The sequence below is a fragment of the Cryptotermes secundus genome, unplaced genomic scaffold (assembly GCF_002891405.2).
Source record: "Cryptotermes secundus unplaced genomic scaffold, Csec_1.0 scaffold30, whole genome shotgun sequence".
NCBI classification, from domain to species: domain Eukaryota; kingdom Metazoa; phylum Arthropoda; class Insecta; order Blattodea; family Kalotermitidae; genus Cryptotermes; species Cryptotermes secundus.
Window position 1 is genome coordinate 445,675 of NW_019739593.1, and position 23,395 is coordinate 469,069.

General features: G+C 41.0%; 1 protein-coding gene across 3 annotated transcripts in view; it reads left to right on the forward strand.

Moving 5' to 3' along the window:
- Nucleotides 1-14,772: 14,772 nt before the first annotated feature.
- Nucleotides 14,773-23,395, forward strand: part of LOC111871951 (pericentrin) — a 140,763-nt gene continuing 132,140 nt past the window's right edge. For 2 of the 3 annotated variants that reach the window (XM_023865378.2, XM_023865381.2), the window contains exon 1: nucleotides 18,389-18,678. The gene's annotated coding sequence lies outside the window, so the exon portion shown is untranslated. Of the gene's footprint in view, nucleotides 14,797-18,388; nucleotides 18,679-23,395 lie in introns of those variants that run through there. The other variant, XM_023865380.2, reaches the window with a different exon arrangement.

A 23,395-nucleotide genomic window follows, 5' to 3' on the forward strand; every position in this document is an offset into this window, starting at 1 on the left:
AGTTAAATATGGTCAAGGTCTCCACGGTTGAGTGACCAGTCGCCTTCGCCAGTTATCTCGGTATAACCGCACTGGATCAAGACTGGCAACTGCTGCTGCTTCTTGCAATAGCTTGTACCATATAACACAGTCATTGCAAAAGTTAAAGTTCTCGAAAATATCTATGGCCACTTTACTTCAAACGGTTCCATCAATCTAATTAAGTATACAAAATAATAAATTGAGAAAACTTAAAGTACTATTGTTGTTCATAAAATTCCTAATAATACGTGTATATAGGGCTGCACAATTTCGGAAGTTCATGCTCTCACAATATTGATATTGATGTAGGTTGTACATAATTCTTGTCTCAGCAGTTCGCAAGAGTGATGCCAGTAAGTAATATGGCACGTTACTTTAGTGGAGATTTTTATATAAAAACTATTAAGGTAATTTGCAGGGCAGAATTTAAGTGGCAGCGACCAGGCCGGTTGCTCCGTGTCTTCCACAAAAATACAGGATCCACACATTTTACTGAGATATTTTCTTCCCTGAAATCACAAGTTGGCTTGTATTTTTAGTTATTATAAGAAACAACGCGGTAGCATAGTTGGTTGAAGCACTGTGCTACAAGGAGGAAGGTCGCAGGTTCGAGTGACGATGAGATGGAATTTTTCAATTGACCTAATACTTCCAGCTGCACTATGGCCGTGGTGTCGACTCAGCTAAAAAAATTAATGCCAGGAATCTTCCTCCCGGATAAAGGGCGGCCGGGGTGTAAGGCTGGCAAACTCACCTCCATCTGTGAGCCGATATTCTAAAGAAAATGTGGAAGCCTCGACATCTCAAAACCCTATGGTCCTTCACGGCCTGTTACAGAGATAACTTTACGTTTAGCTTTTTATGAGAAGCAATGACAGCAACATCAAAGAGAATAGTCATGACCAAAATCTGCTGTTTTTGATAGAGACCTCAATAGTCTTATTGCGCCTGGTCTCCCACAACTATAGATCTTAACCTACTAATTTGGAGTGTAATCAGTGGCTGACCGTCGTGCCTATGTTCAAGTTGCGATTCTATGGTTCAGCTAAGCAACAGATTCGCAACTTGACAATTGGAACGGCGATAAAACATTTCTCGCTCCTGAATTTAGCGCATATGTCAGAGTATAGTTTCCAAATGAAAATTATTTCTCTGTACCAAGCAGAATGCCGTTACGCAACCATAATCATCAAATACATACTCTGGCAGATTGAGACGATGGTCTGATCGCTTGTAATGTCAACGTGGAACCAAGAAGCGACGTTCAAATTCGCAGGATAATAATAATGATCCGAATTTTGAAAAAAAAAAAGGTGAAGTTAAGTAGCTAAGCAGTATGCCATGAAGACGTACAGGAGAGTGGAGTGGAGGTATAGCTCCAACTTTCTTCAATACGGCACTAGATGGAAGTGAGTGGTCAGCTTCACGCCCATGCCGTTTTACCCACGGGGAAAACCCCACGTTACCCATTGGATACGTGGCTGGGTGGGCCACTGCAAGGTAATTACTGAACCGCGGATGTTAATGAGATTTTACTACGGAAGTTGCTAACAGGAATTTTAACACGATCTTGTGGAAGACGTTACAAATTCTGACAGTGGAAAACCAATACAACATATTAAATCCATACCGTACTCCACACAGTAAGGTCTGCTAAGGATTGGTCGCAATTACACGAAGTAAGCTATAATGGAAAGAAAAAGTATATTGCTTATACAATTCCTTCATTATAGCCTACTTCGTGTTATAGCCTTATTATTATAATTCTATATTAATATTTTGCTAAGGCAACAGAGAAGCCAGAGGATTACCATTATTGTATACATCGTACGCACCCAGATGTCTCCGTTTTCTCAAAACATTCTAGATGGATTACATTTTATGGCGAGTATCGATATACCAGATCGATGGAAGAAGCCCCGCCCATCTACACGACCGATGGAAGCGAACTGGGATGGACAATTTACTGGAAAGGAAACTCATACCACATCAGAGACGTTTGAGTTAATGTTTTGCAAAATAAATTAATTTCACATTGAAGTTTCATAGTTTATATTTAACAGTTCAATTATTTTATTATTTATATAATTACTTTCTCACATGGACTTGTAATTTGACTTCTTGTTTCGTATGGATGAAAAGTTAGAAACAAAGCCGAAAGTGTGCTTATGAAAAAAAAAATACAATGTTATATTTTTGTGTGTCTATAACGATTTATGAAAAATTATCAGTTATAACTACATAACTCACTTAGTCTGTTCCATTATTGAATTACTCTCTTAAAACGTGTGAACGTAACCACAAGCAACTGCCAGAGCCTTGCATTTATGCTATCTTACGACATGAGCTTGATATGCGTTTATAAACACGATGCGGTACTCTGTTTTCTCAATGTATCATAATTCACAAGATTGATCAAATTTTGTCACAAAAGACAGTCAAGTTATAACATGCGGTGATATAATATTAGTTCTATTAATAGTGTCAAAATGAACGTACAAAGCTTCTACAGGTATATTTATCAATGCGCATCTTAAAGAAAGTTTTCTTAAATAGATGTAGTTCTGCTTCAGCATCAAATGTTTGTTTTTCAGAATGTATTCTTCTTACTAAATAATATAACATAGATATAAAAACCTACATATTTCTTTATAATTTCAATCATGTTTGGAAATTCAGTTTGTCATAAAGATTTGTAACAATACTGTGTTGGGCCGCGCCATAGCTCAAGCGGTTAGTCGCTGGCTTCCCACCGCGGCTGCCCGGTTTCGATCCCGGGTCTGGTCAAGTGGGATTTGTGGTGGACAAAGTGGCGCTGGGGCAGGTTTTCTCCTAGTACTTCGGTTTCCCTTGCCAATCTTCATTCCACCAATTGCTCCACAATCACCCTCACCTATCATCTTGGGCTGGTGCAATAGGCCAGAAGTGGCCGCAGTACAAGGGACTTACTCACACCTCACTAACAATAAAAAAAAAACAATACAGTGTATGAGTGTGACTGTATACGGGGATTGGATTGGTAACTGGATTTATTGAACACTTATAAATCGTAACTAAACGTAACTACAAATAACCATAGCGCTAACTGCAGTTCACTCCAAAGTGTACTAAGTCTTCTCAGCTTGCCTTCTTCACCAGCTTTCTGACAACGGCTTCTAACAGCTCAAAGAACTGAACCGCAACAGTCCTCTAACTCACTCACCAACCAACCCACTCCACTACACTAACTCTCACTGATTTTCCTGCTTATAATATCTCGGCAGGGACCGCACAAAAACACTGTTCCTCTCTGTTGCTGTTCAATATTTGCTTAACGGACCGCGCAGGAAACAACATTTCTCTGTTGTTTGCAACGGCCTGCAACGCGTCTACGTGCCACACTATTATTAAGGAAACTTAATGTTCAAAAGTTCCTGCTGTTCGCAGCCTGAGATTTTTAAAACTACTGTTATGCCGCAAATTTAAAAAAAGAGAGATTTGAGGCATGGCCCCAAATGTTACGACAATTGCAAAAGAGTTTTCACAACGATCAGGCTAAGCATGGCAACACATAGACGGTGTAACTAGGTCAACAATATACTTAGTCAGCAGAGATGCGTAATCGCACCACTGCAAGTTCGCTTTACTCGTACTAGGCCACTGGAGAAAAGTGAAATCGCTAAATGCACATGGGATGAGACGCAGCGGATTCGTCCACGACAACGGCGGTTAGCCAATGGGAACCCACCACTTGTAATTTAAGGGCATAAAGGAGGAAGTAGCTTAACTTTTGGGGGAAGTATCTGCGTTAGCTATTTCATAGTATAAAATGAGAAAAAAAGAAGACTTTGAGGGAGGATCGAAATCATAATATTAGTCGAGCAGCCGAAGGCTCTGCTCTACATAGGTTCTACAAGTGATGGTGTCGCTGCGTCTCTATCTCAAGCAAGTCATGTTTGCTCATACTAGCCATGTTACTCAAATTCATTGTTGTTGTGAAAGGTTGAAAAGCAATCTCCAGTGTGCCCTTGAAGCCGTAGGGTAGGATAGGAGAAATAGCATAGCAAGTGATTGTCGGGGTTCCTAGAGTGGTAAAGATGGCTGTCGTTACATTGCTTATTACGATTTGCTGGTAGTATGCGGAGCACGCATATTTGTTGTTTAGTGTTGTGACCATTGATTTTGTGATAAATATATTTAAGCTTTTAGTATTTATAGTTTTAGGAGCAGAATATTTAAAGGTGAAATGAATAAGAGAGGAAAAGAGAGACAGGCTCGAGTCATACACCCTCGAATGGGAGATCATAATGAAGTGATGGCCTGGCGAAGTAAAGACACTATGTAGTCCCGACTGAAAGTCGGCATTATTATTCCTGTACATAGGAGGTAAACGGAAGCGTAAATAGAATGAGTGTACATAGGGTAGGACAGAGATGGTGCTGCGAATGGTAGGGACTGAAGAGAAGGACAATCTCAAGCCATCAGCTCTAGGTGAGAGATTAGAATGAAAGTAAGAACCATTTGTTGGACCGATATTATGTAAAGCCGACAGACGTCGGCATTTCTGTATTTTAAATACGAGTGTAAATAGACCGATGTAGTTAGGATAGGATGTACCAGAGTGTGATTCACCCCCCCCACGCACCAAACCTCCCCAGACCGATCCGGAGCTATCCCAGTCCCGACGAAGGCAGAACTGACCCCAGGCAGCCAACGGCAGCTGTATGCAACGAAGAAGGTTCAGAGCCAGGAGAATCCTAGTCGAGGGTAATCAATTAACACCCCAGTTTTGGGGGCGTGAGCGGTAGTGGGTAGAGAAGGGGCAGGACCCGCGCGCCCAACTTCACGCCATTACAAAGTGGTACCAGTGAAGGTGGGATCAACAAACGAAAGGATGGCGACGGAGTAACTTAGTATCATTTTGTTTAACCATCCCCGTCACCACGGTAGTACATTTGGTGACATAGGTGGTACAGTGATAGAATGTTCGCCTGCCACGCGGGCGGCAGTTATGAATTAGTAGTTTTTGTAACCCCCTCCCCTTCATCATTACGTATGGTGGCAGCGGTGGGATTTAGCCAACGGAGATGGCTGACAAAGTGAATTAGTAGTTGTTTTTACCCACCCCTGCCATCGAACATAACAACTACATTTATTTTTTTATTTTAACCTTTCGTCAGCCGATTTCCACGCGTCTGATAAATGGCAATTTTACAATTATAATAATAAAAATCCGAAAAATAAACGATAATTTGGAGATGCTGTTATGTCATTAGATTTCTGTGTATTCAATCATCTTCCTCCGTAACAAATACCAGAATCCACATTTGAATAAACTTCGTCATGCACTTACATGAAAGATTATTACCGCCGTTTTGTGGGAAGCGTTACTATCAGATATCTGACAAATCGCTGACATGAATTTCATACTTTGTTTCCTCAAGATATCTCGGCTCTTTCAAGTGTTTTTAAAGTATGGGACGTGATTAGCAAATGACCGTACATGGTAGCCCATACTAGCAACAATCCTCTAAACATGACAGTATCAATGTCTTTAAAGGTACGTTCTGAAAACAAATAGAAACGCACCTCTGTAGTTTCACGTAGGTCCGGAAGCAACACCGCCAAGGTCCTAAATAAACGTTTGCTTTTATACAAGTTTTTAAACCTTTTTTATATACGCAGAATATAGGAAAAGGCTTTGTGAACGTGGAAAAAACCGATCTTGAGGTTTTAATATTTTACACTTTTCTTATCCCCTCCCCATTTCGAAAATGCTGTTTCAATATGCCGTCTGTGTATTTGTGCGTGTGATTATATATATGTATGCTCATATGCATGTGTGCCTCGCTATCGCTTGAACAGTTTGACGGAATTATTCATATTCAATGTACAAGAGTTCATTCTTCCTAGGATGGTGTTCGATGAATCTGAAAACATCATATCCCAAAGTAGGGACCTTCCAAATGGGCCCCCAAACACAAAAGGACGACTTTCCGGAAGGTGACTTCAACAAGCTTCTTTCAATGTCTGTTATTTATGAAGATTTTCTCCCTAAGCAAACCTACGTAGGTGAATTCTTCAGGAATTTAACAGTACGCTCACTGGGGCCCCAAAGTGAAATATTAGTTTTCTCAAAAACGGTTTTGCCTGTCAGACGGAATTCACTGTTCTTTGGTATTCAGTAGCCAAAAGTGGTATACCGAGCAACGGTCGAATTCGTTTCTAAGGTAACGAAGTCACGGTCTGTCGCTTTATGACTCTGCAGCCCTCTGTTGAACTTTGACCGCTTTTTCAGTTTATTAATCCTGTACACAGTTGTTAAACCAGCTGGGACTGAAATTAAACGGGACACATCAGCTGTTCACCTATGCCGATGATGTGAATCTACTGGGTGATAACATAGATACCATAAAGAAAAACACACAAATTTCAATTGACACAAGTAAGGAGGTTGGTGTAGAAGTAAGCAAAGAGAAAACTAAGTACGAGGGGGTACCCAAAAGAAACCGAACTTATTTTTTTTAACTTATTTATTCAGATTTTGAGCACAAACCTTCAATCCCCTTCAAAGTACTCTTCACTTACACTAATACACTTGTCTAGTATTTTATTCCATTTTTCAAAACATTGTCTAAATTCATCTTTTGAGATGCTTGACAGCGCCTCCGTCGTTTTATCCTTTCATGTCTCTTTTCATTCGAGGAAACAAAAGAAAGTCGCACGGGGCAAGGTCGGGTGAGTATGGAGGATGAGGAACAGGGGTCATACCATTTTTGGTCAAGAACTGTCGTACAGACAGGGCTGCGTGAGCAGGGGCATTGTCATGATGGGAAAACCAGTCACCCGACTGCCACAAATCTGGCCGCTGAGCTCCAAGTCACTCCCGACAGCTCCACAATTTCTTCAATGGTCCGTCGTCGATCTTCCTTGATGATTTCACGAATTTTTTCAACATTTTCATGTGTTCGGGCCGTGGAAGGACGACCAGAACGAGGTTTGTCATCAGTTGACATTTCACCATTTTTGAAACGGGAAAACCACTCAAACACTTGAGTTTTCCCCAGCATCGTCCTTGTACGCCGTTTTTAACATTTCAAGAGTTTCTGTTCCACTTTTCCCGAGCAAAAAGCAGAATTTCACCGCCGCACGCTGTTCACGAAAATCAGCCATTGCAAAAACGACGATCACACAAAACAGTTGTCACTATAAACTCTGCCGAAACTAGTCCTTACCTTCTGAAGCAACGGTAGTCGGCTTATCGACTCAGGAATGTTAGCTCTATGGGCTCATAGCGGCAAAACGCGGTACTACAAAAGCTCTTCCCACAAAAAAATTAGTTCAGTTTCTTTTGGGTACCTCATCGTATATGTTGCTGTCTCGTCACCAAAATGCAGGGCAAAATCATGACATAAAGCTAGGTAACAGATGTTTTGAAAATGTAGCACAGTTCAGATATTTGGGAACGGTGATAACAGATCGAAACCTGATTGAGAAGGAAATTAAGAGGAGATTGAACTCGGGTAATGCTTGCTAACATTCTGCCTAGAACCTTTTGACTTCTCGTCTTCTGTCCAAAAACATAAAAATTAGAATGTACAAAACTATAATTTTGCCTGTGATTCTGTATGGGTGTGTTTGAGAACAGGGTGTTGAGGAGAATATTTGGACCGAAGAGAGTTGAAGTGACAGGAGGTTGGAGAAAACTGCATAATGAGCAGCTTCGTAATTTGTACTCTTCTCCAATTATAATTAGAATGATCAAGTCAAGGAGGATGAGGTGGGCAGGGCATGTAGCACGAATGGGGTCGAAGAGGAATGCATATAGGATATTGGTGGGAAAGCCAGAAGGAAAGAGACCACTGGGAAGACCAAGGCGTAGGTGGGTGGACAATAGTAAAATGGATCTTAGAGAGATAGAATGGGATGGTATGGATTGGATTGATCTGGTTCAGGATAGGGACAAGTGGATGTCTTTTGTGAACACGGTAATGAACCTTGGAGTTCCATAAAATCCTGGAAAATTCTTGAGAAGCTGCAGATTTGACTTCTCCTCAAGAAGGGCTCAGCTCCATAGGTAAGTAAGTAAACACAGTCGGTACGGTTCCTTGGACGTGGGGCCAGCCCGTCGCAAGGCCGCCACCTACACACAGAATATACTAATACAAAAACCCATGCCTTGAGTGAGACCCGAACCCACGATCCCAGGGTTGGAGCGAGCGAAGACAGTTCATGACTTAGGCCGCGTGGCCACTGTGATCGGCAGTCACGGTCCAACTGTGCCAGGAAACACTTGCAGTGACTTTGCACCGAATTTTATTTGTCGATTTGATGAATCCTCAGATGCTGTCCTTTTATTATGTATTATGTATTACTGGAATGTATTTGATTAATAGTGTAACGTGTCAGCAAACCAGAGGAGTAACTTCTAGGGAAACGCTAGAATGGACCGTTACATAGGAAGTAACAATAGCGGCCCTGTAACCCCAACAGTGAGCCGTTGTACCGAGAACATCGAATCTCCACGGTTACGAGAATACGCGAAGGTTCCCACAGAGACAACGCGATAACAATGGGTTATTGCGTAGGAAACGCGGAGCCAACAAAGCGACGTTTTCACTGTTATAACAAAGGGTTCGTTGCCTAACAGCGGGCAAGGTTATAAATAGCCCAGCTTCGACGAGAATCCTTCAGTCTCGGAAGAGCCAGCTAAGAAGCCAGCCGTGATCAAGCCTCCGGAGAAGAAAGTCTCGGATCAGCCTTCGGAGAAGATAGTCCAGTGTCTCGCCGAATGTTGTGAGCAGTGATTGTAACACTGCAAGTGTGATGATTGTAAAGTGTGTGTAAGGCGAGCGATAAGAATAAACTCGCTATATCAAAGAACGGCGTGAACTTATTTGTCGCGTTATACGCCCAACACGTGACAATTGGTGTCAGAAGTGGGATTTGTGTTGGACAAAGTGACGCTGGGGCGGGGTTTCCAGAATATTTCCGTTTCCCTTCCGAATCTTCATTCCACTAAATTCTCCACCATCATAGTCACCCGCGGCAGGCTACAATAGGCCAATGAGTGGCCGCCGTGCCAAGTGGAACCGGTTGGACTCCAACCCCCTCAATAATCGAAGTTAATCGAACTTTAATACGTGACAATATTTATCCGCTTTATGTCACTTTACGTACGGCTCCGTGTGAAGCTCTAACACGCGCTTCTTGCGTCTCCCGGAATTAATAGAAATCAGTAATTCAAATTAGCACATGATATTTAATCTTATATCAGGGTCAATAAACGTATTCGATGTTGTGATTATGGCACTACAGACCGCGAGGATCACATTTCATACCACGAATGACATTGAAGAATCGTTGAAGCATTCCCAAGTTCAGTGTAGTCTCCAGATACAGCGGCGATGCTGACGAGAGCTGGGGAGACAGGCTAGAAAGAGAGCAGATATTTTTTCTTTCATTAATGAAACTCCCCTCGGCGATAACATGCCAGCATGTACAGAAGTTGTAATAAAAACATAATCATCCTTCATTAGAGAGAGTTGAAAAATAGCGCAAGGATCGACCAAAGACCGTCACAAGACGAAGGCACCGACTGATGTCTGCTGTGATTAAGGACTACAAACAGATTTGGCGAGATTTCATTAAGAACATGTTTCCTATCTGAGATCATCAGATGACACAAACGAATGTTTCTGAAGGAACAGAATTATTGAGATCATCATATGACGCTCTCCACTCGGAAGACATGTTCAGTTAAACTCGGTTTAAACAGCATCCAAGGGACCAGAGAAAGGACGTCGTTATAAATGAGTGTCACACTAACCGATGAAAGGATTAAACCAGACTTCGAGAAGAAACACATAAGATCATTTTGTACGGTACTAAAATTCATTATAATTGTAAACCATATCTTACAGTGTGTACAAAAATAATAACTCCAACAATATGAACATATTTCTTGATTATCAAATTTATATTGTCCGGGGTACTGAGAAGTTAGGGTACTCAAAGTAACTCGGTATTGTTTAAATAGGGTTGCTGACAGAGAGTAAGAGGAAAACTTTAAATTCTTCGTCGTCCAGGCGAAGAAGCCGGGTGAGAACACGGTACGAGATATCGTTATACGCGAATTGGCAGAAAAGCAGATATGTATTTTGTTCAGATATAATCAGTAACACTCAACATTTGACGCCATAAAAACGGTGTCGCTACAACTGGAGTCGCTCTAACTAAGTGCGACTGCAAATGGTTTCTACATTAAGGTAGTGACTATAATTTTATATGAAACGTCTCAAAATTAAATATGAACGTCTTTTAAACAAACAGAGCAGCCGTTTATCGTTTAGACCTGCGTCTAATAAAATATATTAAAAATGCAGAGTATTCGAAAGCAATTTAGAATGGTTTATGATCACTGGTGTACAATTTTATATATACAGTATTATGTGATAAACTGTAAGATTACGGGCAGTAGATCAGAAACACCTGGAAAGTTTCGAAATGTGGTGTTGGAGAAGGATGGAGAAGATCAGTTGAACCGATTATGTGAGAAATAAAGTGTTATTTAGAGTCGGTGACCAGAGGAATATCCTACACCAAATAAGAAAACGGAAGGCTAATTGGATTGGTCATATCTTACGCGGTAACTGCCTTCTAAAAGAAGTTATTGAAGGAAAGATAGAGGGGCGGATAGAAGTGACCAGAAGACGAGGAAGAAGACGTAAGAAGATGCTGGATGACCTTGGGGACAGAAGAGGATATTTTCATTTGAAGGAGAAAGCTCTAGATCGCATCAAGTGGAGGAACTGTTTTGGAAGAGACTGTGGACCTGTCGTCTTGACAGATTACAGATGAATGAATGAATNATTTCATGCGTCCTGTTGTGTTATAATATACAATTTCTTTATCAAAACCGTCAGAAGACAACTATATTAAGGTCAGTGCCAAGTTTGGCTTTGCTACATGTTTCTTCTATTAAAAGCCATCATCAGGCAAATACTCGTACATGTCTAACATGTATACACCATTGAACTGCAGTACTATTAAAATTGGATACAATAATATTGTGACATGTTGACCCCTACCTCCCCAACGGTGCGTGGCGGTGGCGTAACGCTCGCGTTCTTACGGTAATAGGCGAGTTCCCGCCCCGCCACTCCCCTCCGCGGCGACGTCACCGAGGGATATCGCGGTCGCTAGGCAACGCGAGTCAACAGCGGCGACGTTACGATAGTAACAGGGGTTACCTCCGCTAGCGTTACATAGCAACACAGCGCCAGGCAAAAAGGGTGCCTATTACGTGGCCGTTTTCCGTATGGTCCGATCGAGGCTACATGAGGCGCAGCGAAGGCTATTCACAGTAGTTGTACTGAGTTGTACTGAGACAGTCAGCGAGTCCTGGAGCTACCGCCGAGTTAGCCAGCAACTGGTCAGTTGTATTGTGGCATTTTTCAGTGTACTAATTGTGATACTGCAGATAGCAGTAATCGTCAGATTGTAATTTGGGTGATTGTGAGTGCGAATGTGAAATAAAATTCGCTACATCAGATACATCGTGAAGTTATTTGTTTCGATATACCCCGCGATACGCGACAATATTAATTACTGTATTAAAATACTTGGCGTAAAAATAAAATAAATTAGACTATATAAAACAAAAGTTATAGTATAAAACAAGAATAAAATTCTTCGAATGATGCTTTACATCATGGAGTCAGTCGTTGGTTTTGTGATTTTGTTGTGTTCCCAAGGACAAATTGGAGCATTCTATATTTTGTGTATATATAATAAACTGTTTTGGAGGCTCATGATGTTAATGTAGTAATATTAATGTTAATTATTTAGTAGGTGCCTCGTCTTACAAAGTATTGTCCGTTCTGTAGGAAATGTAAACAACGACTGATTTGAACTTGAGCTCGATTTCGCGAGGTTGACACCTGACTGCCTCACATTTAGTACGCCTATGTTTACCTTAACTCGAATGCCACAAACCTAACGAAAAAAAATTTATTAATCTGTTGGGGAGTGAAGTAGGCCATGGCTGTCTTACAAACGGACGCTGTTGATTTTGCTGTCCTTTTGTTTTAAAATAAAAATTGATTACTTTTATTATTTATTTACTTGTAATTATAATTCAATCATATGCGTTACATTCAGAATCATATCAAAGAACAAGAACTTAATTAGGGTAGGCAAGGTCAAAGTAATCTCTTTGCTTAGACATTATGCCACATAAGCGCGTAAGTAAACATTCTCAACCTAATAAGTAAAGGCGAGACTTCAGCTACATTCGTAATGTATTCTGCTTTAATTTACAGATAAATTCATAGTTTCGTTTGCGAGAATGGTCCCCGAAAATATACTGATATCGAACAAAAGTAAGGATATCTTTTGTAGGCCTATATGTGTTCTGCTTGTTTTAAAGTAAGCTGCTAGGAAGATCATCTAACGTCTTGGTCGAGTGGGCGGTTCTCCAGCTTCGTGTTCGCGTTGTTCCGGATTCAGACATCACCGCATAAACCGGCTATCATGCAAAGTTCTTTCTTTTTGCTTCCCTCAGGCTATAAATAAACTCGTCTGCATTAGTCTGTACATACGGTTACAGCAATATATTTTTACAACACGAATACAGAGGAGGAAAATCAATAATACATTATTAAAATGTCCGAAAATATCACTAGCTTCCAATGAGTCGTCCTCTGTGTCTTCTTGTTAAAGAATCGAATAATATTTTGAACTAAAATGGGTAGTTTCTTGTGATGTTTTAGGTTCTCGCCCTGAAGATGCAGGCAGGAGGTTCCTCCGAAACACTGACACCTATCTACCGAAGTACGCGGCGTCATGTCAAGGAAAACAGTAATTTTAGTTGTCTTCTTAACCCTTAGTCCATCTTCTTCTCCCATGTTACTTAACGTAGCTGTAGGTGAGGTGTCGAGTGGAGTTATCAGGACAAACACAAGAAAACTGCGGAAAATAACTAAAACCTCGGTACAGCCAGTAACCCTGCTCCTTCAGTCCTTAAGGCTAATTTTGGCGATATATTCAATTACTATTTCAGGCTTTTTCGCAAAACAAATTTTGTTGAATATATGCCTATTATTTTCTCAGTTCATTTCTTTGTAGGAAATATTTCAGCTCTGACTGGACAGATTTTGACGAAATTTAATTAGGAATCCTGCACTGAATATAGTTTAGCAATTTTTAAGTTGCACCACGTTGGTGTATTAGTGTTGTCAGTAAGACAGACATTCCGCCAGGGTCCTTTTCTACAGCTTAAGCTCTCCTTCAGCTTCTGACGAAGATCTACATACAGTATTAAATCTGTATTTCCAGCTGTCGAGCAGCAAATTAGATTCCGAGCAATTCAGTTTGTCACTATTGCCAACTTACAGAGAGGGATTTATTGTCCCTCTTTGTGAAACAGTAAACTTGAGGGAACTCAAACTGAAGTGATGGGAAGTGAAGGATCATCACAATTTCAGCCTCTTGCTTGTCCTCCCTCTTCACAGAATTGCCGAATGAATAAAAGCTCCTGTCTTTCTTCCTCAGTTTTCCCACTCGTATTATTTCAATCGACGGTGGAAAGGTTTGTATTTCATGTATAACATTCAGTACTTTATAGGGCTACTTCGACAGAAGTTCGACCCAACGCACGTAAACCAGACCCATGTTAAGAAATAGAGTAGGCAGGTCATGTGTAATTTTATTCAACGGCACCTTCTGAACTCTAAGGTCATGTAAACTTATGAACTCCCAGGCAATCGCATGGACAGACTGAGGAAAGTGACAAAACCTCTGTCAGGAAAATGAACCACCCGTCCTAGATTCGACTTGTACATCACATGAAAGTCAGGCACGTTACCGCCCATTTAATGTATCCATCAGTCTAATCGACTGCAGACACCACGCGCTTTTATATGCAGAAGATTAAACTAATCCAGTAACCGTAAAACTGAAAATAAGTGATTGCACTTTTCATGTAAAGCTATTCCTATTGGATTTCTTTGCTTAACTTGTATTTCCATTTGAAGTGACTATACTTTTTTATGTTGAGAGCCATACTAGGATACTGTTTATCTCCAGACACAGATCATAGCTTCTGGTGGGAAGGGTAGTGCAGTGACTTCATGTCCCTGTAAGGACTGCCACACAGATCCGAAGTAGCATGCTGTTAGCTCTTACAGTTTTACACATTCTGTATCAAACCTGACTGATTTTCGAAAATCTGTACACGAGCGGAATAGCCATATCATGCACTTGTTGCACAAAGTTTATGAAACGAACGCACGAAAGAGATTGTGTCTGTCCGTCCGAATGTTTCATATGAGGAATTACTCAACGGATGTCATTATGATTTGACATTTGGGTTTACACTAAAAATTATTGATCGGCTTTAATACAGGTTATATCTGGCAGATATAAGTACTACTTTACACGAAACTTAAGTTTTCCGAAAAAGATCATTCTAAGAACTATTGTAGGCTTATACAACCTAAAATGTGTGCGTCTTACGGATTTTAGTCTTTCCGATACATGAATATTATTGTGTGTGGATTCAATGCGGTAATCTAGTCGTTTTAAGTCTTACATCACTTTTTGCATTTTGTGTGCGTTCTGTCGCCGTCCTTCCACACAATGTAGTTATTTCTGATTCCAAATTCACACGGCTCTTCCCCCTCTCTAGCGTGTTGCTAAGCGCGGTGTGTCATGTTGGTAGTGGTGATCACGAGGAGAGATGCGGTTTATTGAATGAAGTACTGGAAGCAGGAGTTAGTGTTGGATTGCAAGCAGGTAAGAGCAAAATGGCCTGTAGGCGATGCAAAGTACAGTTTGGAAATACACTAGAACTGAATCCATATATTCCAAACACAACTCAATCTAAAGAAATCGTTTTATCAAACGACTTGCCTCATAAAGCAGTTTCATTCAAGCTTCGATTTGCGTTCAGTGAAATACTGATAATATTTAATGTCGAAGTAAAATATGTATATAGTGCATATTTTATGTGAGAAAAAATTATTTGCGTAATTCAGGGCTATCTATCTGCTTCCTGAGAGTTAAAACAAGTCTCTAGTACCAGTTATAGAACCTGACGGTTCAGTATCTAGTACAATAGTTTCTCGTTTGACTTTATTTTAAACCAATTCAGTGCACCTCAGTATATCAGAACCTATTTCACTCAGATTCATTTCAGTATTCCCTCCCAGTATTTGGCTCTGGATGGAGTCCAGTAATGGGCTTTTGCGAAGACGGCAGTGAAATTTATGTTCACAAAAATGTGAGGAAACTCTTGGTTATTAATTAACTATAAGCAGCTTCTCGAGGACGTTTCCCAATGCAGTTTCTTTTTAATTCGCTTAGTGAGGGGTGAGTCCAACTGGGTGCACTCGGCATGGCGGCCACTGATGGGCCTATTGTAGCCTGCCCCGGGTGATTATGATGATGGAGAATTTTGTGGAATGAAGATTGGCAGGGGAAACCGAAGTACTCGGAGAAAACCCGACCCAGCGCCACTTTGTTCACCACAAATCCCACTTGACCAGACCCGGAATCGAACCTCCCAATGCAGTTAGTTTGATCGGTATCTTGATCCTTCATGTAATCTTTAAATGCTATTCCATTTATTCTGCAGCACATGTCTGTTATTTAATTGTACTGCGTTCGCCATTTTAATTCTTGTTGATTCTAATTGTCAGTTGTTACTGCGAAACCAATTTTTAGAATACCTTTCCCATGACGAAATGTCTGATAATAAGGCAACATGTTTGTTCGGTCAGAGAGCCAGGTAAGCTCCTTCAACGCTCTAATATTGTTTCTTAGTGCTCACCTCGTCCTCAAGGTAAGGAGGATGAAGTGGGCAGGACATGTAGTACTAATGGGGGAGAAGAGGAATGCATATAGGATATTGGTGGGAAAGCCAGAAGGAAAGAGACCACTAAGGAGACCAAGGCGTAGACGGGTGCGCAATATTAAAATTAATCTTAGGGATATAGGATTGGATGGGATTGATTTGATTCATCTGGCTCAGGATATGGACCAGTGGAGGGCTCTTGTGAACACGGTAATGAACCTTCGGGTTCCATAAAATGCTGGAAGATTCTTGAGTAGCTGCAGAATTGGCGGCTTATCAAGAAGGGCTCAGCTCCATGGGTTATTTTATGACCCTGTCAATAGCTAGCCTATATAGTGTCGAATGTTAGGTTGAGTGCGAAATTGGAAATTAATTAGAAGGAAGTTGTCTTAGCATAACCTGGGCAATATCCTGGTATTTTCTTGGAGGGACTGACCAAACCCACGAAAAAAAAAAATTCTGTAGGGAGAGGCAGTGTCCCGGATGCTATTCGAATCGAACAATTTCCGGATAGAAATCCAGAATCCTATTGTTAGACTAACCTGCTCAGAATTAAAGCGAATTAAAATGAATAAAACCTGCATAACAGGCTCAGAGTTGAATGTCGCACAAGCAGGTAGAGTGGACAATAACGCACTGTTCTTCCTATAACAATGTCAATTTCTTTTCGAATACAGGATAAGGTTGTTCATTGAAAATTAATAAAACTAATTAGTTACATGAATATGTATTTTACAGCACAGACAAGAACTGCTGTGTCTCGACATTATGACAAATTCTGATGACGTGGACTCACGTGAATACGTAAGTTTGTCAGGTTAGATAAATTAACAAATACATGAAATCCAAGAGGTAACATAACGATGGAGAAGCACAGTACTGTGGACACACGAATAGCGTTGAAAATTGTTATGAAGATGCTGCAGTACTCCATTTGTATTAGAATTTGATTAATCCATTTTGACAAGCAGTGGACTTCTTATTATCCGTGTTCTCTATTTCGAATGTCGTCGGGGACATAAATAGTTCTAATGATTTATGATAATCACATATTTATCTTATCGTTTGTACAGACCAGTCACCATTTGAGTTGCCTTACTCAACGGTTCAGATAGGTTGAACGATGTGTCTGTTGCCACAACTATGGTGAGGTGATACAAATTATTTGTGATGATAAAACTTATTTGTTCCAAGGGAAAATTATGTTATTAACTGTGGTAAATATTACTTTAAGCTCACAATTCCTTTATATAATTTATAGTGCAGACAGACAAAAAGTGCCTCTTAAAATAATCTGTTTCGCGACGGTGTTTCACTCGCCCTTTCAGTTTGGGAGTTCTCTCCAGTGAACACTTTTTCGGGAGACATTCCTCTTTATGCGAAATTCAAGGTTCCCATAGCGGTGACTATGAACAGTACATTCTATCTTCTGGGAAGTCATGCTTTGTAGTCTGGAAGTTTACCGACGTTTCGGAGGAATGCACTGTCTCCAGCTTAGCTCTGCTTACTGTTCTACCGTAGATGGAAGTAATACGTTCCTGCAAAAGGTCGGTCAAGGTCGGTCAGATTCTACGAGACTACAGGCCGTAACATTTCAAGAGGTGTTACTCCTCTTTCCCTTAACATTTCTCAGAATTGTCCATAAAATACCCCCGCACAATTAATTAAGAAACTGTGCCGATCTTGGTTTTCCAAATGAATTAGGGATTGTTCAATAATATAAGACATTTCCTGCCGTTAGAAGTATTTAAATGGAAGAATTTGTGAGAAATATAGTGTAAAAGTGTAACCACTGGACTACATGGTGCAAAATTTATCTCACTAATACGAAATTTTCCCTCCTCTACGCGACACTTTGGGATGTTGTGGACTTGTGTAATTATTTGTGTTAAATCATTCACAATGTCACATGTTTAGGTCGTTATTCAACCATAAAGGCCGCGCCATAGCCCAAACGGTTAGTCGCTGGCTTCCCACCGTGGCGGCCCGGGTTCGATCCTGGGTCTGGTCAAGTGGGACTTGTGGTGGACAAAATGGCGCTGGGGCAGGTTTTCTCCGAGTACTTCGGGTTTCCCTGCCAAACTTCATTGCACCAAATTCTCCATCATCATAATCACCAGGGGCAGGCTACAATAGGCCAATCAATGGCCGTCGTGCCGAGTGGACCCAGCTGGACTCCACCCGCCACTAAGCGAATTTAAAAATTTTGTATTCGGGCACACCGAAAGAATCGAGATAAACTGGAGGTAACACGCTGAATTAATTTCATGAAAGCGTAGTTGGCTTTTGAAACCATTTTGCGGATTAATCCTTTTTGACGAATGATTTAATTTAATTTAATGAACACTAATTCCTTTAAATCCCATTTTACGGCTTAAATATTGAACTAAGAAGAAATAAATCGGTAATGAACCTATATTTCTGCCGTTGTATCAATAGAATTATTGTCTTCTGTCTTTCGTAGCGTAGTTTTGTGTGCAAGTAGTGGCTACATTGCCTGTCCGTTTCCCCTCTTATTCCAGCAGCAGTCAGTTGAAGCCTGGAAGGATGTGGAGGGGTAATGTTGGCTATTGTATTTTGAAAGTGTATGTTGTCGGTAGGCGGTCTGGCCGGTCTGGCCTTTCAGAAACAGCATTTAGTGGTAGTGCGTCGTGTTCGTGTGTGAGCAAACTTGTGATAGAAGCCCAACCAGCTACTCCAGATATCGACCTGCATTTTACAACCCCGAATTCGGCACATAAAAGTAGAGGAGAGTAGAACGGTGCAGTGCTATGTTTACAAGCTGCAGAATGTGCGGGTAGCGCTTGTCTTCTGCGTATGAGGTAAGGAAATTATATTACAAAATTACACATCATACTGAATCGTATTTCAAGTACCATAACTCGGTTATTAGTGTGGGAACCAGTTCGTAAACTTCCATTCTCTGTGATAGGAATTGAAGAAGAAAATAAAGAGTCGCATAAAAACCCATAGCCACAGAGTAGAGCTACAAACAATTTGAAATGGACGATTGCATTTATGAATAAAAATTCGTAGTCCGAAATAAAATATATCGTTTATAAAGGAATTTATGATATAGAAGACCTAATTTATATTAAAAATGGTATACATAATCACACGGAACTTGCGAAAGTGCCATTAGAACTATTCGGAACTAGTTTCAAACGAAGGCAGATGTTACTTCAGTTTAGAACCGATTTAAAAATAATAAAATATAAGTTAAGATGCTTTCTAGATATGTTTTTACCTCTGCCCATGTGAACAAAAGTTCTTGACTACATTAGTGCTGAAATGACACCAACGTACATAAACGAGACTGCTACTTCCTTATTCTTTGAATTACCATGTTGTGAAATTAAAATGGGATGCACTTGGAACTGGATCCATATTTTTTTACGACTAATACAACAACACAAGATTTTTTATGGCTTTAACACAGTTGCAATATTCATCACCGTAAATGCTTCAGTTTTTATATTGTTATTTCCCTTTATTATGGAATATTACGTCATTTTCCTAAAATGTACAGTTTGTGGATGCTGTTGGGGCACAAGTGGCCTCAAATATTAAGATATGCACGAAAGACTTGAGGTTTTATATATTTTGAAACTTGGGGTTTGTACATTTATTTTGATCAGTGTAATGCGTCGCCGTAAATCTGTATTTACATTAATTTCGAGATTGCTGGAGTTGTAATATTGTCTTAAAATCGTTTCCCATCGCCAGTTACATCAGAACAGTATTTTCATATGTAGGGGGGTACGTGTGACGAAAATAACGGGTTCTAGATAGGATGATTAATTTATTGGCACCTCGGTTACAAGTTCTCTTAATCACATTCAGTTATAACGCTGCCGCTATGCTACACGCATTCATTTTACCATTGCACACGCACTAGGATTCTCCGTCTTCACTAGTCGTTTCCTGGCAACGGATCACAACACAGAAACTAAGTCTTCTCTTCACAGTCACCCTTACAGAACTGAACTCTCAGTTTGACTCACCTGACTCTCGGAGCTCTTTGTTCCAATTCGTTCTCCTCCTACTGAGCACGAGTCTGAGTATGAGTCTGAGTCTTAGTCTTATGTTATGATCGACGGTCAGTCAGTTTGTCTTGGAATGAAGCACGCATCTGAAGCTTACGACAAGATTTTCTTTACTGTCAGACTGTTGCGAGTTTGTTGATGTGGGGCGCTCTCTCTGAGGAGAGGACGGGTTCTGTCGTTTATAGTTGCTGCTGGTCCTCGCCAGCGCGTCATTCTCGGGTTCGAGTCCCTTGGGACACATGACCTTATTTTACTGTCTCAGATTCGAGACTTCCATTTTCATCGCCTCCTACGACTCGCAGGGTTACGGTGGATGTATTCGACACCGCCTCCGCAAGGGATTCTCATCCTAGTCAAAGTCAAAGTTACTTTACGACTGGAGGCTTACCGCCAATAAGTTCGTCTTGGCGCCAGGCCCCTTGAGGACTACGACTAGAGGTCTTCTTTCCAACTGAACTCTTGCGGTAACAGTCCTTACAAACACACGGGTTTGTCTCTTATGTACATCGTATATGCTTGGCTTTTCGTCAAGTGTATATTTCGCACATTCTCATCCTACCGCCATCAGTTCGTCCTGGCGTCATGCCCCTTGAGGCCCACGACCAGGGTTTCTTTCCAACTGAACTCGTGCGGTAATAGCCCTTATGTAACATCCTCTCTGATGAGAAGATTGGTTTGTCTCTTATAAATACACTTGACCTTTCGTTAAGTGTATATTTCACACATATAACATGTTATCGAAAATTCTCCCTTTTCCACTACACAAGTCCTCTGTCAGTACAGGCTTTACAGAGCAGATCATGCCTAACTTACATATCTTATGCTACAACGACAACTTAGTCATTTGAACGGTCTTAAGCTTGACCACCGCCAAGTTTAAGTCTCTTATATTTTCTGTGTCTGGTTTCACCTTGTCCTATACCGCGAACATGTTCATTCTCATGATTTTGTATGACTTCTGCCTGTCTTCTGCACACTTTTGTTATATAATCGTATACATACGGAAAGTTGGAAGCCGTGTGCAGGTCGCGGACTGGTGTGCACCTTGTAAAATTTCCAGTGCGCAGAACCTTGTTTTGCTTGCGCTGCAATTTTAGGAGGTGGACGTCTGCCGCTAATTCCCAGGCGGGACAAACATAAGTCATTACTGATCTGATCAGTGCCTTATGGAGGGTTACTTTAATGTTTGCGTTTAAACGCTCACTTTTGAATAGGGAGTAGTTTCTGAAAAATGTTCTGAAGGTCTTGGCTTCAATTATTTCTATGTGAAGTCTCCACGTAATCCTCTTAACGAAGATTACATCCAGGTATTTTACATGATTGACAAAGGGGATATTCTGCCCATTCAATGTAATATGAGCCTGAGGGGGGCCTAAGTCTGTGAGAGAAGTAGATTGCCTGAGTTTTATCTTCATTGATTGTTATGTTCCAGCGCTCAAACGTCTCAATAGCACTGAGACCTCGCTGCAGCTTTCTGAGAACAAACCCCTCTTTGCGGTCTGTCGCATATATACAGGTGTCGTCAGCAAAGAGACCTATATAGACCCCAGGTGTTTGGGGCTTTTCGTTTATATATAGACTGTACAGTGTGGGGGAGAGAACAGAACCTTGTGGCACTCCTGCTTGTATATCCCTTGGCGTAGACATTTCACCTTCGACTGAAACTCTGAATTTCTTTCTGAGAAAGGAAAGAGCTAATAAGCTTGATTAGACTTATCGAAAACTGTAATGTAGATAATTTATATAGAAAGCCAATGTGCCATTATGTATCAAAGGCTTTTTCAATATCCGAAAATACAGCTGTTGTAGACATGTTATTGTTGAAATTTAAGGTTACTTAGTTCATAAGCCTCATACTTTGAAGTGTCGTGCTATGACGGGCACGGAAACCAAACTGCCTTGCATTAATCAGGCATTTTTCTTCAGTGTGCCTTTGGACTATTTTAGAATAACTTTTTCGAATAGCTTGCCTATTGTAGACAAGAGGCTAATCGGGCGTAAAGTTTGAGAACATTTTGGGTCCTTACCGGGTTTAGGTAACGTTACAACCTTTTCTTATTTCCAAGGCTTTGGAAAATAGGACAGCTGAAGGCAGTGATTAATTGAATGCGTCAGATGTACCAGTGGTATTCTTGGAAGGTGCCTAAGGCATTCGTCTGGAATACCACCAAGTCCACAAGCCTTTCGCAATTTTAATGTATTTGTTAATTTATGTATGTCACAAGATTGTATTTTCCCCAACGGAGTGCCTTCTACAGATGCAAGCAGAGCTTCGACTGTAGTCTCCACCTGTCTCACATGGCTTTCGTTACGTAGGTCATGAGTTGTGAATTGATTTTCTAAACAATCCGCTATCACGTTGGTTTTCTCATCAGGGTGATATGTTACTCCTAAAGGTCCACGAACAGCGATTGCTGCCTTTGGTCCATCCCTTTTCATAAGTGATTTCGCAATAGGCCACAGAGCTTGAGGTGTGACCTCACAGTTCCCTATTTTTGTTTCCCACCGTTCTAGTGCCTTTCTACGGGTCATTTGCCTGATGGTTTTAGCGACTCAATTGAGTGGCGTTTTACATGCTGGATCCTGAGTTACTTGCCACAGTTTCCTTAACCTCCGCTTATGTTTCAGGAAACTTTCCAGACCAGGTATGTCCTTATTAAGGTCCGAGAGAGTAATTATGCTGGTCGGTAGCCTATACGCCGAAGCCATAGAGGCGGTAAAGTCGCGGGCCGCTTTATCGGCTTGTTCTTCCGAGTTAATTTGGATACTATGTGAAATTAATTCAGAGGCCAAGCTTTGAAACCGCTTCAGATCTGTGAATTTGTCAATCGGCTCCGAAAGAATGTCAGTTCTAACATGATCTAGCAAGTGGAGAAAGATTGGTAAGTGATCTGAGTCAAGAATATCAGAGATGATGACTTCTGACAACCGGACATTCTTGTGCACGTCACCATTTCCCGCAGGAGAGTAATGTGTGGGACTTTGTGGTGCTGAAATTTCAAACTCATTTATACGTAGTAAATTCAGCAGTTTCACGTCTGAAATATTGGAAACGACACTATTCCAAAATGGATGTTTAGTATTCAGATCTCCTGCCAGTATCGACTTATGTCTAAAGCTTAAGAGCTAGTGATGTCTGCATCGTTGCAGGTGTGGCCTAGGGACTTACAGACTGCTGCAAGTAGCACTTCGCTGTTACCAATCGGTATGCCAACTCCAGTGGCCTCTATTGAAACAAGCGGAGGCAGGTCTACTCGTTTGTGGGGAATGCCCTTTCTCACTGCAACGGCAGTTCCGCCTTTTTTTTTTCCTGGGAAGTGGTCAGTACGATAAAAGTGATAATTTGGAATAAGGAATCTCTCATGGGGGTTGACACGTGTCTCCGAGAGAAGAGCCACATCTGTATGTAAGTCTTGCAGCTGTTTACTGAGTCCATAGCGCTGCCCCCAAATGCTACGACTCTGAGCGGCCTATGAACTCTAGCAGCCATTTT